Source organism: Pomacea canaliculata, linkage group LG4 (genome assembly GCF_003073045.1).
Source record: "Pomacea canaliculata isolate SZHN2017 linkage group LG4, ASM307304v1, whole genome shotgun sequence".
In the NCBI taxonomy this organism is placed as follows: domain Eukaryota; kingdom Metazoa; phylum Mollusca; class Gastropoda; order Architaenioglossa; family Ampullariidae; genus Pomacea; species Pomacea canaliculata.
Genome location: NC_037593.1, coordinates 22,073,488 through 22,088,697, shown reverse-complemented (window position 1 = coordinate 22,088,697; position 15,210 = coordinate 22,073,488). Strand labels below are relative to the sequence as shown.

The following is a 15,210-nucleotide window of genomic DNA, read 5'->3' as shown; positions in this document are numbered from 1 at the left end:
CAGCAGCAGTGCATGAAGCTCACTTGAGAGGACAGTGTCAACAACAGTACTGGCTAGGCCGCTGCAACGCGCACGTTCCGCATTTCAATGGCCACAATTTAAGTGACTAGGCATCATAGTCACCCGAGATAGCGATGCGCACCCAGATGACAGACACAAAACCGCATTCGTGACGCCCATGGACCCATTGAGATACCAGGATGCCAATGGTCTGACCCTCCGCAAAAAAAAAACCAGCCACTTCCAGTGGTTAATGCAGACCACCATGTCGGACTTTTAATTTGCTTGGTCCTTCCTGTGTACCTAGACGATCTCTTGTATACTCCAAGACGTCGATTGAACACTTAGCACATCTTGATCGCTCTTGGGGCGCATCACGGAGACTGGTAAAAACTGTGCTGATAAGTGCCAATTTCCTCCGGCGAGAGGTACCTTCCTGGGCCACACCATTTCCACTGAAGTCCGTGTCAGTTGTTGAAACGGGTAAGTGAAATAGTTCAGAAGTGGCCGGTGCCAAAAGACTGTCACGGAGTTATGCAGCTTCCTGGGATTTGCCAGCTACTACTGGCGATTTATCAAGGGGGTTCGCCAAGATAGCTGGCGCATTACATGAGCCTGGTGACGCAGGCTACGCAAGAAAAGAAAAAGAGACAGATGATATCACAGCAAAATGTCCACAGGCTGCGTTTGACACCCTTAAGTCGGTGTTGTCAGGTGCACCAGTGCTAGGGTACACTGACTGCACACAGCCCTTCATTGTAGATACCGATGCCAGCAACGAGGGACTCGATGCCATTCTGTCGCAGGTGCAGGAGGGCTGCAAGCGGGTTATTTCCTATGCCAACCGACGTCTGCGCCCCACAGAGCGAAATGACAGCAATTATAGCAGCATGAAGTTGGAATTTCTTGCGATGAAGTGGGCGGTGGCTGACAAGTTCAGACACTACCTGCTAGACCAGACCTGGGCAAACGCCGGCCCGCCTCCTGTCTCTGACCGGCCCGCCCGCTGGCCCGCCCACCAGTAAATATACTATATATATACAGTATTGGGTAAAACTGAGTTAACTATATTAGTCCGGCCCTCTAGAACCCTCCCAGTTTCTCATCCGGCCCCTTGAGAAAATTAATTGCCCACCCCTGTGCTAGACGCACAGTTCGTCGTGTACACCGACAACAACGCGCTTGTCCATTACCAGACTGCAAAGCTGGAAGTAGTGGAACAGAGATGGGCATCGCAACTGGCACAGTTTGACATGACTATTGTGTATCGACCAGGCATTCAGAGTCCTGCAGATGCATTGTCTAGACTCTAGACTTCATATATGTGACAGTGCTCATTCCGGTGTGTACCTCTCTGACTCGAACGGCACTCCCATTCCAGTAGAGATTTCTGAAGCGTGTGAGCTGTGGTGTGCACAGCAGCCATGTAATGTGCACGCGTATAACCAGTCCATTGATGATGACATTATACCTTCTCACCACTACATTGAGGACACGGCAGGCTGAGGATCGTATCCTCAGGGCTATCATTAATGCCTGGCCAAAGTTACCTCCGCCTTCACAGGAACACGAAGCGATGTACTGAGAAAACAATCAATTCGACTGTTTTGTCAGGACGAGCTGCTGTTGCGAAGAGTGAGTCTAAAGGCAAAATAAAACTGCTTAGAATCGCGTAAAGAGTAGGATAAATTTGAATTTCTTTCTATTTATTATGTGGTGTTCATGTGGAAAAAAGCGTTGTACCGTAGAATTTTAGTAGAAAATGTTTGTGTTAATAAGAAAATTACACGGTACAGTGCTCCCTCGCTACTTCGCGTTCATTTATCGCGGATTTTTTTTTTTTTTTGACAGTGGACGTGAAGTATGATTCGATACTTCCCTGGGAATTATCTTCTACAAAAATACCATATAAGTACTTCAACAGGAAAAAAAGACGAAAAATGTAGCTATATTTTATTAATATTAAAAATATCATGGTTTATTTTGTAGATAGAAAGAAATAATTGTGTATGAGAAATCCCATTGCTATGCGTAAAGCGACCAAAACCATGATTGTTATCTCCCATCTCGCAGCCAGTTCGCATCAGTTTTTTGGGTTTCTCTGAGTAAAGTTATAATTTTTTTACACTAATTTGTGATTGTTACTGTATTAATACCACGATTAATTATATTACTTTACACTAACATGATATTGTTTTCTATGTATAATTTAATTATTATAGCATGTATGTCCACTACTTCGCGAAATTCGTTTATCGCGGCTGATCATGGCACCCATCCCCCGCGATAAATGAGGGAACACTGTACTCTTTTTGTTGCTTCCACGAAGTCTCGTTCTGTCACGTGACCGTATGACGTGTGGTTTCCATAGTGAGAACAATGCCTCGAGAATGTGCTGCACCCGATTGCCATGAAAAGATCGGAAAAGATTCAAAATGTTCTTTTCATCAGTTTCCGCTGTTCGAAATACTTTGAGAACCACTGCACTAGATGGAATGCGTGGACATTGTAAGAAAAAGCGTGCATGAGTGAGCGAAAGGCTCACTGAACCCCAGGTGTATGGGGAAAATACTGATCGCGAGTTTGATGATTCCTACGCTAGTCTTCGAAGGACAGAGACTGTATCGAATTTTGAGTAGAAGAGATTTGGGAATAGAATTAATTCCCAGGATAGGAATTATATAGCTAGAAGAAGGAATTACCCAGGAGAGGAAGTACCCAGCAAAATCTTGGCCGAATCTTGCGTGTTTGCAGGCTAGCTGGAAGAAGGAATAACCTATAGAAGGAGTTGCCTGGAAGAGGAATTACCTATAGGAAGAAGGAAGATGTTTGGAGTAGGATCTTCAGCAGCTTGGTGTATATGCCTAGTCAACACCCGCTGTGCCAGGTTATTGTGGTTACAGAAGTTGTATCGTCACCAGCCGGAATTTTCTGCCGAGTCAGCACCTACAGTTCGGAAGTCGGAAAGTGTGGAAGTATATTCAAGGAAAGTTATTCGAGGAAGGTTATTGGGACATCAAAACAGTGAGTTGAACTATTTTGTTGAACTATTGGAGAAACATTTGTCTAATTAAAAGGAACGTTAGAGAAATTGAAAGTCATTCATGACATTAATATGATATTTATGGTTTATAGTCACTTTTATGTATTGATGTCGGGTTGTGTAAATTTTGTGCCGCCCCACCCCCTACAATAAATACAAGCTCCCGCATAATAGAGTAGAAAGCTCACGTACACATTTTTGTACTTGTAAGAAATAACTCGTGTGTTATGGAGTGTGTTGACAGTGACCTTGTGTGTGTAGTCGTCCCCAACAATTGTACAGTTACTATTAATCTAGTCGTGAGTAAAATGCGGGGCAAATAAATTGTGTGGTTTGCGCATGCATGTGTGTGCGTTTGTGTCAGTGTGCGTGTTTGTTTTTTGTGTGTCTTTATATCCAGTTTAGTTCATATGTAAGACAAACAAGGTCTTGTGGCCTTTGCAATTAAGATTTAGGATTTAGATTGTTCCTTTCATTCATTGATATAATATAATATAATTTCCTTGACTGACAATGGGTATGTGTAATTGTATATGTGCCTGTGTGTGTTCATGTATTTGCGTGTGTGTGTGTTTTTATGTGTGTGTCCATTGTAGTTCACGTTTAAAGGAAGTGTGTTTAGACCTTTGTGATTAAGATTTAGGATTTGGAATGTTCCTTTCATTCAATGACATTTAAATTTCCATGAACAAAAATTGTAACCTCCACTCCTAACGTGCACTTCCTACAACACAAGTACACCCCTTCATGCAAGCACACACACATGAAGCAGTCAAGTATATCTACTTATAATGAGTAATACAATAAAGTGTTCAACCACCTAAACTTAAAATATCGTGAGTTGCATTCCCTAAGTATAATTTAAATATTGATAGTTTGGTTTCTCAGCTGAATTAGTTTTCCAGAACACATCATCTCTTAACTTGATGCTTTAGTGTGGTTTGTGCATGCATGTTTGTGTGCATTGGTTTATGTTTATGTGGATGGGTGCTTCAGCCTTCGCGATTAAGACTTAGAAATTAAATTGTTCCTTTCATATGATGACATAATTGAATTCCCTTTAGTAACAATTATTACTTCCCCCTCCTAGCATGCTTGTCACATTCACACACACACTCTCTCTCTCTCACATGCACAAACAGAGGAATTCAGAAGCACAGTGAGGACAAACAAGAATGAAAGAAAACTGTTCCTCAGTGAGATATTTCCTCTAATAATTAATGCAGGGCTTCTGCTTACGCAAAAAATTGCGTACAGTACGCATTAAAAGTTCGGAGGACGCCTTCAATTTTCGTCAATGGGGTCCCCTTCAAATTAGGGCAAAGAACAAGGACCCCTTAAAAATCTGAAGAAGGGGTCCCTGGGAACCCAAAGAATTTAGCCTTAGCAGAAGCCCTGTAATGATACAATTAAAGTGTACAACAAAGTACATTTGAAATGCCTATTATTAAACATCATGAGTTCAATCTCTAACTCTAATTTAAATTTCAATAGTTTTAATTTTTCAGCTGAATTATAGTTTCTCTACAACACATCATATCTTAGCTCCCTTGATGCATGCTTTGTGGATGCATGTGTGTTGGTGTATAATTGGTTTATGGCTGCAGATGGGTGGCTGTGTTAGTGTTTCTGTATATCCATTTTTGTTTACATGTAGGAGATGGGTGTTTGGAAATTGGCAATTAAGATTGAGGATATAGATTGTTCCTTTCATTTAATGACATATTTCAATTTCCTTGAGTGATAATTGTTACGCTTTTGCATATAAGATTTAGATTTATATTGTTACTTTCATTCAATAACATTTAAATTCCCTTAAATATCTGAACTTCTAGCATGTAATTCCCACCACACACACAATCAAAAACAATAAAAGACACAGGGAATTAGATTATAATGAGTAATACAATACACTGTACAACAAAGTAAACTTGAAATGTCTATTATAAAGTCGGACCTCGATAAGTCGACCTTCCCTAAGTCGAAAACTTCCCTCTATCGAATTAATTGTTAGTTCCCAGCCAAATACCTGCGCCTATTACGCCATTTTCCATAACTCAAAAACTCCGTAAGTCGAATTTTTTTCGGGTCACTTTGAGTTCGACTTATCGAGGTCCGACTGTACAACACCATGAGTTGCAATCTGTGAAACATAATTTGAATGGTAAAAGCTTGTTTCCAATCTGATTTAGTTTTTGCACAATACATTTCTCAGCTTTATTGATGCTTAAGTCTGCTTTGTACATGCATTTGTGCGTATTGGTTTTTGTCTTTGGGTATATGTGTTTGAGCGAGTACATTTATCCATTTAGTTTTCATGTCAGGAAACAGTTTTTGGTCTTTGCAATTAAAAAATAGGATTTAGACTGTTTTTTTATTCTGTGAAACATTTAATTTTCTGGTATAACAATTATTACCTCCACTCCTGAGATTCACTTCCCACTACATAAATTCACATGCACACGCACTGGCACATATACACACTCAGACTCACACACAGTTTGGGAACAAGATTAATGGAGGAATTTAGATGCCTGGCTAAGACAAAGAATATAAGAAATCTGTCGATCACAGTAAGGTATTTGCCCTTTTAATGAATAATGCAATATGTACAACCAAGTAAACTCTTAACTCCCTTTATTCCTAAGTTGTCATGTGCTTTCTTTAATGTTATTCATGAACCATTGACCTTCTATTCATGATAATAATTGACTCTTTTTAATTCTTTGCTGCTATACAGATATTATCAATCTATGTGCTCTCAAACTATTACATATAGGCTTAAAAAAATGTGATCTAGAATTGAAGGAATTTGGTCAGAATGTCTATAGTGTATGAAATTACAGTTACCTCAAAATATCATTGCTTTATTAATGTGTGTTCATCATCATTTACAGATAACAGGTTTGGTAAACCAGCTTTTAAAACCAGCAGGCCAAGTGGTGGTCAGCCTATATAAGGTACATGTAAGTGGCACCAAACCCAAAGGCATTTTTCCTCCTTCCTTTCATTTCTTCACTTTCTCCTCTTTCTCTCCGTGAAGCTGTGTGCGTTAAAGGGATATTATAGTTTGTTTGCATTTTTGTTTTCAGTTTTTTGTTGTGTTTTTTTTTTTCCTTGTTTTTGTGTTGATTTATATTAGTGTCATGTGTGGAGCAGACGGAAGGCAGTGATGTCGCCGTTTATGTGGCTAGCTCCGCCTACAGGTCCGCCATTTTTGTTATGGTCGTCAAGAGTTACGCGAAACGAAATCTATTCACTCAAACCAATAAAAAGTTAAAAACATAGAGGGTAATAGCAAGATAGAACGTTGAGCAAGATTCGATGTTGAAGCGAGGTATGCTCATGCATAGGAAACTAGGGTCTTCTAGTGTTGCTGAATGGATTAGCAGACATTTTCGTGTACTTTTCTAAATCAAAACCAATAATAAAGCGTGAGTTGTATGTGTTTAGCTTTTTCATGTTATTTTTATTTAAATTTGACGTGCATTTACTCTTTAGCAGACGATCAAACACCCACTCGCGCAGGGATATCAAACAAAAATAGTCCACTATCCACATCACTTGCAAGCTGTAATAATTTGAACCTAAAAGTTTCATTTGTTTCTCAACTGTTAAATTTAACTTTGTAATATTTTTTTTCTTGTAAAGTTCAGTACATTCTCTTTGCATGCCTCGCTTGAATAATCGAGTCTTGCGCAACGTCCTATCCCTAGTAGCATTGAAAGACATGGGCATATATTGATTTACATTGTTTTAAATCAGGATATGCCAAAATTCCTAAAAATACCCATAATATCAAATACATCAAAATAACCCTATAAATGCCAAACAAATGGATTAATAAGGAGTGTTTTGCCATGATTACATTAATTAAGCAGCAAAAAAGTGCACAAAAAAATGCAAAATGTTACACAAAAAAAAACCACAAACATGATATGTCTTTTACTGACGTTTATTGAAGTTAAAAAGTCTGTGAAAATAAGGATAAAAAGCAAGGTAATTAAAAAAATAATTTAAAATATACAATTTGTGAAGCATTGTCCCAATTAAATGCATAAAAAATGTTTCCTCATGACATGTTAATGCAACATTCGTCATTTGATTATGAGTTGTAGAAGAAGCAAAAACATATATCCATTGACAAAACCATTAAAACTAAATTGCAGTTTTACACTAATTAGATTTTTCCCAAAGAAAAGGTTCAAAGATCTATTACAATATATCAAATGATGAGCATGAACTGAATTGGTTCTGAAAAGGGAGTGATTTAAGCTACAACAGTCATTTCTTATAATAAATAAAATCCACGAAATTAAATATAAACAGTTCCAGGCTGGATTGCAGCTTCTGGTAATAACTACAACCATTTTTAAAAATTATTCAAATTGAAAACTTGTACTTTTATAAATAGCTGTTAAAAAAATTTCGTGAAACCTAACAGTTTTTTTTTTTCTGCAGGTAAAGTTGTACAGTTTTACTCGTCGTCCACCCCATAACAATTTACTGACTTGTACAGGCTGTGCTCAGCCCTTTCCCTTCTGCTATTCTCTCGATCCCGAGCACCAGCTAACCAAGGTGATATATGCACCTGCAGGTCAGCATCTGTAGCTTCAGGATAACTTTTTCTTGCAGCATCTAAAAATAGAGCAAGTATAAGAATATGAGATTGGCATAAAAAGTAATGACTTAATTGCAGGTCACCAACCCTAAAATCCAGAATATAATGAGAGAAAAAAAAAAGGAAGGTACAAGCAAATCATATAAAAATGTCAAGCATTATAATTAGAAAGGAACTACAAGTGGAACTGCGTTAGAATTTCTTTAGGCAGTCAAATTCTGGACATATACTGATTTTTTTTAAATCCCAATACATGCGAACTGTAAAGATGTCTATCAATTGTTATGTTCATTCCTTTCTACACAGTGTTAACCAGCTGATTAAAGGACTAGACACTGCATAAACATGTGTCCATATTTTTAATTTTCAAATGTAATTGGATCACAATGAAATGAGGTCGGAAAAGTTCGCCAGGCTAGAGTTGTCTCCCTGTAATTTTTTTTTTTTAATCTCCTGAAAACACAGTCAAATATTTAAATCCTTACCCTGAACTGTTTGTAAAATAAAGGAGTGGTTCTTGAGTCCCTTCTTCCCTTCAGACCATTGAGGTTATAACACCGGGCTGAGTCAGTTGAAAATAGCACAGATAGTATGCTCCTCACCACGTGCTTTAAAGTGAATATTCCTCCCATCGCCACATGGCATTCCTGGAAACAGACAATAATAAGCATGCATCATTTTTTAAAATAAAAGTTGCTGTGGGCAGTATCATGATACGTGTTATGAGAACTAGTATTATAAGACCAAAATATGGATGAAAACCATTAAGGAAGTTTCCCATTTTTCTCTGTAACCAAGCTGAAGTTGTTACAGAAAATTTATTATCAGCTGTAATCCATGCCACCATAACAATGCTTTTGTTACTTTTTAGTACTGCAGACATGTCATTTGTTCTATACACTAAAATGCTATAAAAACCTTTAAAGGGAATAGCAGAAATAGATTTGACTCCTACTAACAAATCAGAATACAGCACATACCGAGTGTGTCCGTTTTCCTAGGTCAGTCTTCCAATCCCACTCCAGACGGTCAACATCCTCTGAAGATTGTAAGAGAAACTAGAACCCCTCTGGCAGTTTCCCTCCTGTCACCTCCTTTTCCTGTTGCAGAAACATCCCCTCCAAAACTTTTTTATTTACATGTGTTTATATACTTTGATTTATTTGATTACACATGCAGTGATGCAATTTGCGTTAAAGGGCTAGAAGAAGGAAAGAACAAGGTAAAAAATGAGCTTTTAATGTATTAACTGTTACAAACTGATCTGTGAATGTGTGTGTGTGTGGGAAGGATATTGCATATAAGATATATAGTAATGCCTGTGAATATATGTACATTTTTAATATCTCAATACCCTTGAAAGGGTGAATAAAAAATATTCTTGAATCACAAGCTTCAGAAACTGCTGACACTCTGAAAAACATGAACTAAGTGCATCGAATGAACCAAATAGTGCTAGATTACACAAAATATTTCTTCAAGAATTCTTAAAGTAAAAGGTTATACAATCAAATCCCCACAAATACAAGCACTGGTTAACATGCCAAATCCTTGTCCATGATAGGAACAGTTTGAACACTACTGCCCATGTTAGTTATAAGATCATTGGTGTCAAGCAGAGGAACTTGGGTTTTTGTTGCAATGAAACTTGTCAGGAAATTATCTCAAAATGTCGCTGCAGGAGAACTTATTAAATTCAGGCAAACCTAATGCTATTCCAAAAGATCAGAAGCAAGATATATATATACACAAAATCATTTCCTTAATCATTTCAACTGCTAAGTGAAAGGTGTGTGAGTGTGAAGGATGTGGGTCCTAGAATAGATGTAGGAAACTAGGAAATTTATTTATCAAGTCATTCATTCTTTTACGAGTTTCCACTTTGTTTTGTAATTGAGCACTTGCTTTGTAACTTAGCAGACTTAAAGTTAAGCTTTCAGCATCTCAAGGCTTCTACTAGGTCACATAACCCTGTGCGCATGGAAATCCACCGCTTTCAAAAAATCATTAAAAAAAATAAGAGATAGAATTTTTTTTAAATGATAATAAGAGATTGAACTTAGTAAAACAAAAATATTCCTACGTGAATCCTGCATGAATAGTCACTTTTTTTGGTAATCCAAAGCAAATAAGGTGTAATTGAATTTTCAAAAAATGTTCACACAGGGATGCACAGAATATACAGGTAGTCCTCGACTTACGAAGGGGATCCGTTCTTAACGCGGCGTCGTAAACCGAATTTCAACGTAAGTCGGATCATACGTTCATACAGTCAGGCCCGTTCTTAGCCCCCGCGGGGCCCGAGGCAAAGGGCATGTGCGGGGCCCTCACGCCACGATCACACGGTTTTGGTTGTGATCTAAAGTCACTTTTTTCCTCAGGGATATCTCGTCTTTTATCATTGACAGCACGCTGCATACACATTACAACATAAGCCTACGATTAATTTAAAAGCGCGGGGCCCCTTGAAGCGCGGGGCCAAGGGGCCCTAGGCAGATGCCTCGTCCGCCTGCCCCTAAGCACGGCCCTGCATACAGTACTATACCATCATAATAACAGTACAGTACTGCAAACACTTAGCCTTTCCAAACACCTATCCTAACACAGTACCCTACATAATTATCAATAAACATAAGTACAGTAAAATATTGTGCAGTACAGTACGTTTAATAATGAAATACTGTACTGTAAGTGCTGTAACAGTAATGATCAGTGTTAGGTTAGGCCAGAGACGTTAGGGTATAACGTCTATGGTTAGGCAGACGTTTTCAAAACAAGCCTGTCTCATCCACGTTGAACACTTGTTGAGCACAGTAACCACCCTCCTCAATTATCTTAGCCAATGCATTAGGAAACTCAGTTGCTGCTTTCTCATCAGCACTAGCAGCTTCATCTTGCACTTTAATGTTATGGAAATTGGCACGGTCCTTAAACCTCATAAACCAACCCCTACTCGCCACAAATTCTTCACTTTCACTTCCTTCCCCCTTTTCTCTTTTCAACGCCTCAAACAGTCGCCTAGCCTTCTCCTGAATAACCATAAAAACTCACATATACGGCGTTGATTTTGGTCTTGCAACCAAAGCGCCAATAATATTTCCATCTCAATAATAAGCCCACTACGTTGCTTTGTTATCACTGTCGCTGTAAGTGGGAATGAGTGTCGTAACCACGTAACGACGTAACTCGAGACCGTCGTAACCCGAGGACTACCTGTATCATGCTAGCACAAGTTACACCTCCAGGAATCACACTTTGATAACTGTATATAAACTTGAAATGATTAAACATTGTTCTTGTCAAAAAAAAAAAAAATCAGATTGATGCATTTAATAATATTATTATCGGTAGGCTAAGAAGGTACAGAGCGGCGCGAAAAAAAATCACTACGGAGCACCGATGCTAATTTTCACCCGTGTTAAAAAATTATATCTGTTAAACTACAAAAAGACAAACATACGTGATACGCTGTTAAAAGAGCATTTTAAACACATTTGCGTGGTGTTAATTTCAAGAATATAGGCTCTGATTTCTTGTAGTAAGCTCACATGAAAGATAGTAAATGTTTAGATTTCACAACCCGATCGGAATGTCACACGTCAGAAATTAAAGAAAATTTTTTACATGATATATACAAGCATAAAGTACCAAAAAAGGTCATATTTTATTAGAATATACATTAGAATTTAATATTACTCACTGTTTTCTTCTCATTTGAATACAAATCCACGTCAAATCAAGCGACCCAAATAAATGTCAATATGGCGCTCACGTGTAAACAAACTATACAGTGGCAGGAAACATGATTGGTTGAATTTTTCAGCGGTTAAAGGGAAGCAATCGTTGGAGGAACAAGTCCTAAAGGTTCTCCCGTGTTTTCTCCCTTGTTTATTCGTTCATTTACGAGCTGTACATGTCTTTAAAAAATACAACAATGCGTCCATCACAGAAGGTAGACGCGCAAGCTTACAAAGCCGTTTGAACTTCCACTGGTGTCCTACGCGCAGCGAATTTAACCTCTGGTCATTGTCATTGATCAATGAGGTTATATTTTGTGTGATCGAATCACCATGTTTAGTGAATGTTCAACATAAACTACAAAGTTGCCCTCTCTAAATGCACTGTGTGTGTTTAGTACAGTGTGGTTCTTAACCCGTTCGACCCCGGTGTACGCAGCAGAGAATGACCGCGAATGAAATCTCGACTGGTATTTTTAAAAAAAAATATATTTAATATCCTACATTAACAACATCTGTGATACTCCGTTTTAAAGATCATTTAAAATAGATTTACGTGGTGTGCACTTTAACAAATATACGTTTTGTTGTCTTGTAGTAAATCAACTGAAAGACTGTAACTGTATCGCGACGAGAACTCACAAAGTAGGTCAAAGTTGACAATCAGAAAAATATTTATAAAATAATATACACACACAAAACGCACAAACAGGCATATATTTAATGAGAATACCTTTGAATTTTAATATTACTTACTGTTTTCTTCTCACTTTCGGTTTGTTTGAGTAAAATCCACGTCAAATCGAAGCGACCCAAATAAATGTCAATATGGCGCTCACGTGTAAACAAACTATACAGTGGGGAAACATGATTGGTTGAATTTTTCAGCGTTAAAGGAAGCAATGTTGAAACAAGTCCTAGGTTCTCCGTGTTTTCTCCCTTGTTTCTATTTGTTCTTTACGAGCTGTACATGTCTTTAAAAAATACAACAATGCGTCCATCACAGAAGGTAGACGCGCAAGCTTACAAAGCCGTTTGAACTTCCACTGGTGTCCTACGCGCAGCGAATTTAACCTCTGGTATTACTAATGCTTGTCATTGATCAATGAGGTTATATTTTGTGTGATCGAATCACCATGTTTAGTGAATGTTCAACATAAACTACAAAGTTGCCCTCTCTAAATGCCACTGTGTGTGTTTAGTACAGTGGTTCTTAACCCGTTCGACCCCGGTGTACGCAGCAGAGAATGACCGCGAATGAAATCTCGACTGGTATTTTCCAAAAAATTATATTTAATATCCTACATTAACAACTATCTGTGATACTCCGTTTTAAAGATCATTTAAAATAGATTTACGTGGTGTACATTTTAACAAATATACGTTTTGTTGTCTTGTAGTAAAATCAACTGAAAGACTGTAACTGTATCGGACCGAGAACTCACAAAATGGGGCTTAGGTAAAAAGTTTGATCAGAAAAAATATTTATAAAATATATACACACACAAAAGCACAAAACAGGCATATATTTAATGAGAATATACCTTTGAATTTTAATATTACTTACTGTTTTCTTCTCACTTTCGGTTGTTTGAGTACAAATCCACGTCGAATTGAGTAACCTGCAACGAATGTCAATATGGCGCTGAAGTAAACAAACCTTCGCGTGGTTTAAACATGGAGAAAATACCTGATTGGTTGATTTTTTCAGACTTTAAAGGGAAGTAATCGAAAGAGGAACAATTCCTTACGGTTCCCGTATTTTCTCCCCTTATGTATTCGTTCATTTACGCACAGAACTAAACACTCAGACTCTGTGGTACAACAGTGCGTCGCCTGCCTACGCGCGACGCGGGAGCTATAACAGGTAGCGTTGTCGCACGACCGCATACGACGCGTGGCGATTGAGTTAAATATACTATTGTAGACTCCATAGTAAAACTCAGTAAGCAGGAGGAAAAAAAAAATCAATCGTTCTTTCAAAGTTCTTTCCTGATAGCTACAATTTGGATGTTTGGAAAAACCTTTTTCTCCCGATAGGGCAGGCACTCAGTCACAGTAAGTTGAAACTTCCAACAGGACATGTAACAATTCAATTTACAATACTCACTACAATGCTTAGGACTGTCACATCATTGCAATTTTGTGCGCGCCGAATGGCGCTTGCTTTTCGCTCTGCAACCGATTTCTCGGTTTCCACGTGCGGAGCGTTCACCCGATCGGCACGGACGCGCTCCACTTTTGCTGTACCACCTTCCCTATCTTGTGCCACAAACCCCTCCGAATTTTCCAAGAACTAGTCAATTTGCGTGATTTCCAACGTCTCCCTTTCATACACTATTGTAGACTTCCATAGTAAAACTCAGTAATCAGGAGGGAAAGGAAAAAATTTTATTTATTGAAAAAAAAATTTAACCGAGCGAGCGCTCAGTTGCCGATGAAAAAATCCGAAAAGGGGCCTGCAGAACATATATATATATGGAAACTTTCTTTATTGCCATGTTCTTATTATCACCTGCTCCCCACATATATAGCGCCAACCCTAACCATCCCTGCCTTGTGACACGCCCTAGCTGCAAACACTAACGAGCATTACACCCATGCAGGCCCTATCCAAAGCGTAGAGTGCAGCTCAAAAGTGATAATTCTCTTAAACCACACATGGGTAAGAGGGGACCAGCGGTTCCACCGGCATATATATATAACAGTATTGGGTAACAAAAACTGAGTTAACTACATTAGTCCGGCCCTCTAAAATCATCCCATTTGTTACAACATATCTCTGCGAATCCTTTTCAACCGAAAATACTTTTCCATACTTTGGAAATGACTGCCATTGCTTGGAAAAACCTTCCTGCCTTAGTAAAACTCGGTGTTCGGAGAAAAAGATTTTTTCAAAACATCCAAATTGTAGCCATCAGGAAAGAACTTTGTAGAAAGTTCGATTGAATTTTTTTTTCTTTTCCTCCTGCTTACTGAGTTTTACTATGGAAGGATACAATAGTATATGAAACTGCATCAACCAAAAGGGGATACTTTGGAATCCATGGAAGCCATCAGGATTGAACTTTCTAGAAAGTTGGATTGACTTTTTTCTGTCCTCCTACTTACTGAGTTTTACTATGGAAGTCTACAATAGTATATGAAACTGCAAAAAGGGGATACTTTGGAAGTTTACAATAGTATATGAAACTGAATCTTTCAACAAAGGTTTATGAAACTGCATCAACCAAAAGAGGATACTTGGGAAATGACTGCAATTGCTTGGAAAACCTTCCTGCCTTAGTAAAACTCCGTGTCCGGGAGAAAAAGATTTTTTCAAAACATCCAAATTGTAGCCATCAGAAAGAACTTTCTAGAAAATTCGATTGAATTTTTTTCTCTTTTTCTCCTACTTACTGAGTTTTAGTATGAATTCTGCAATAGTATATGAAACTGAATCTTTCAACCAAGGTGTATGAAACTGCATCAACCAAAGGGGACACTTTGGAAATGACTGCAATTGCTTGGAAAACCTTCCTGCCTTAGTAAACTCCGTGTTCGGAGAAAAGATTTTTTCAAACATCTAACTTGTAACCATCAGTATTGAACTTTCTAGAAAGTTCGATTGAATTTTTTTTTTCTTTTCCTCCTTGCTATTGAGTTTTGCTATGGAAGTCTTACAATAGTAAATGAAACTGCAGCAGTCAACAAACTGCATCAACCGAAAGGGATACATTGGAAATGACTGCTGTTACTTGGAAAACCTTCCTGCCTTAGTAAAACTCCGTGTTCGGGAGAAAAAGATTTTTTCAAAACATCCAAATTGT

The 15,210-nt window shown here is 38.2% G+C and overlaps 1 long non-coding RNA gene across 3 annotated transcripts; it reads right to left on the bottom strand.

The window, feature by feature from the left end:
• Positions 1–6,611: 6,611 nt before the first annotated feature.
• On the bottom strand, positions 6,612–12,987 carry LOC112562157. Of its 3 annotated transcripts, none has more exons than XR_003098803.1 (4): positions 12,969–12,987; positions 8,645–8,764; positions 8,150–8,311; positions 6,613–7,681 (listed from the first exon to the last, which is right to left on the bottom strand). It is a non-coding gene; the product is annotated as an uncharacterized LOC112562157 (long non-coding RNA). The 3 variants fall into 3 exon arrangements; XR_003098802.1 differs by lacking the exon at positions 12,969–12,987 and adding an exon at positions 11,365–11,659; XR_003098801.1 differs by lacking the exon at positions 12,969–12,987 and having other exon boundaries at positions 6,612–7,681; positions 8,645–9,897.
• Between the last annotated feature and the right edge of the window lie 2,223 nt (positions 12,988–15,210).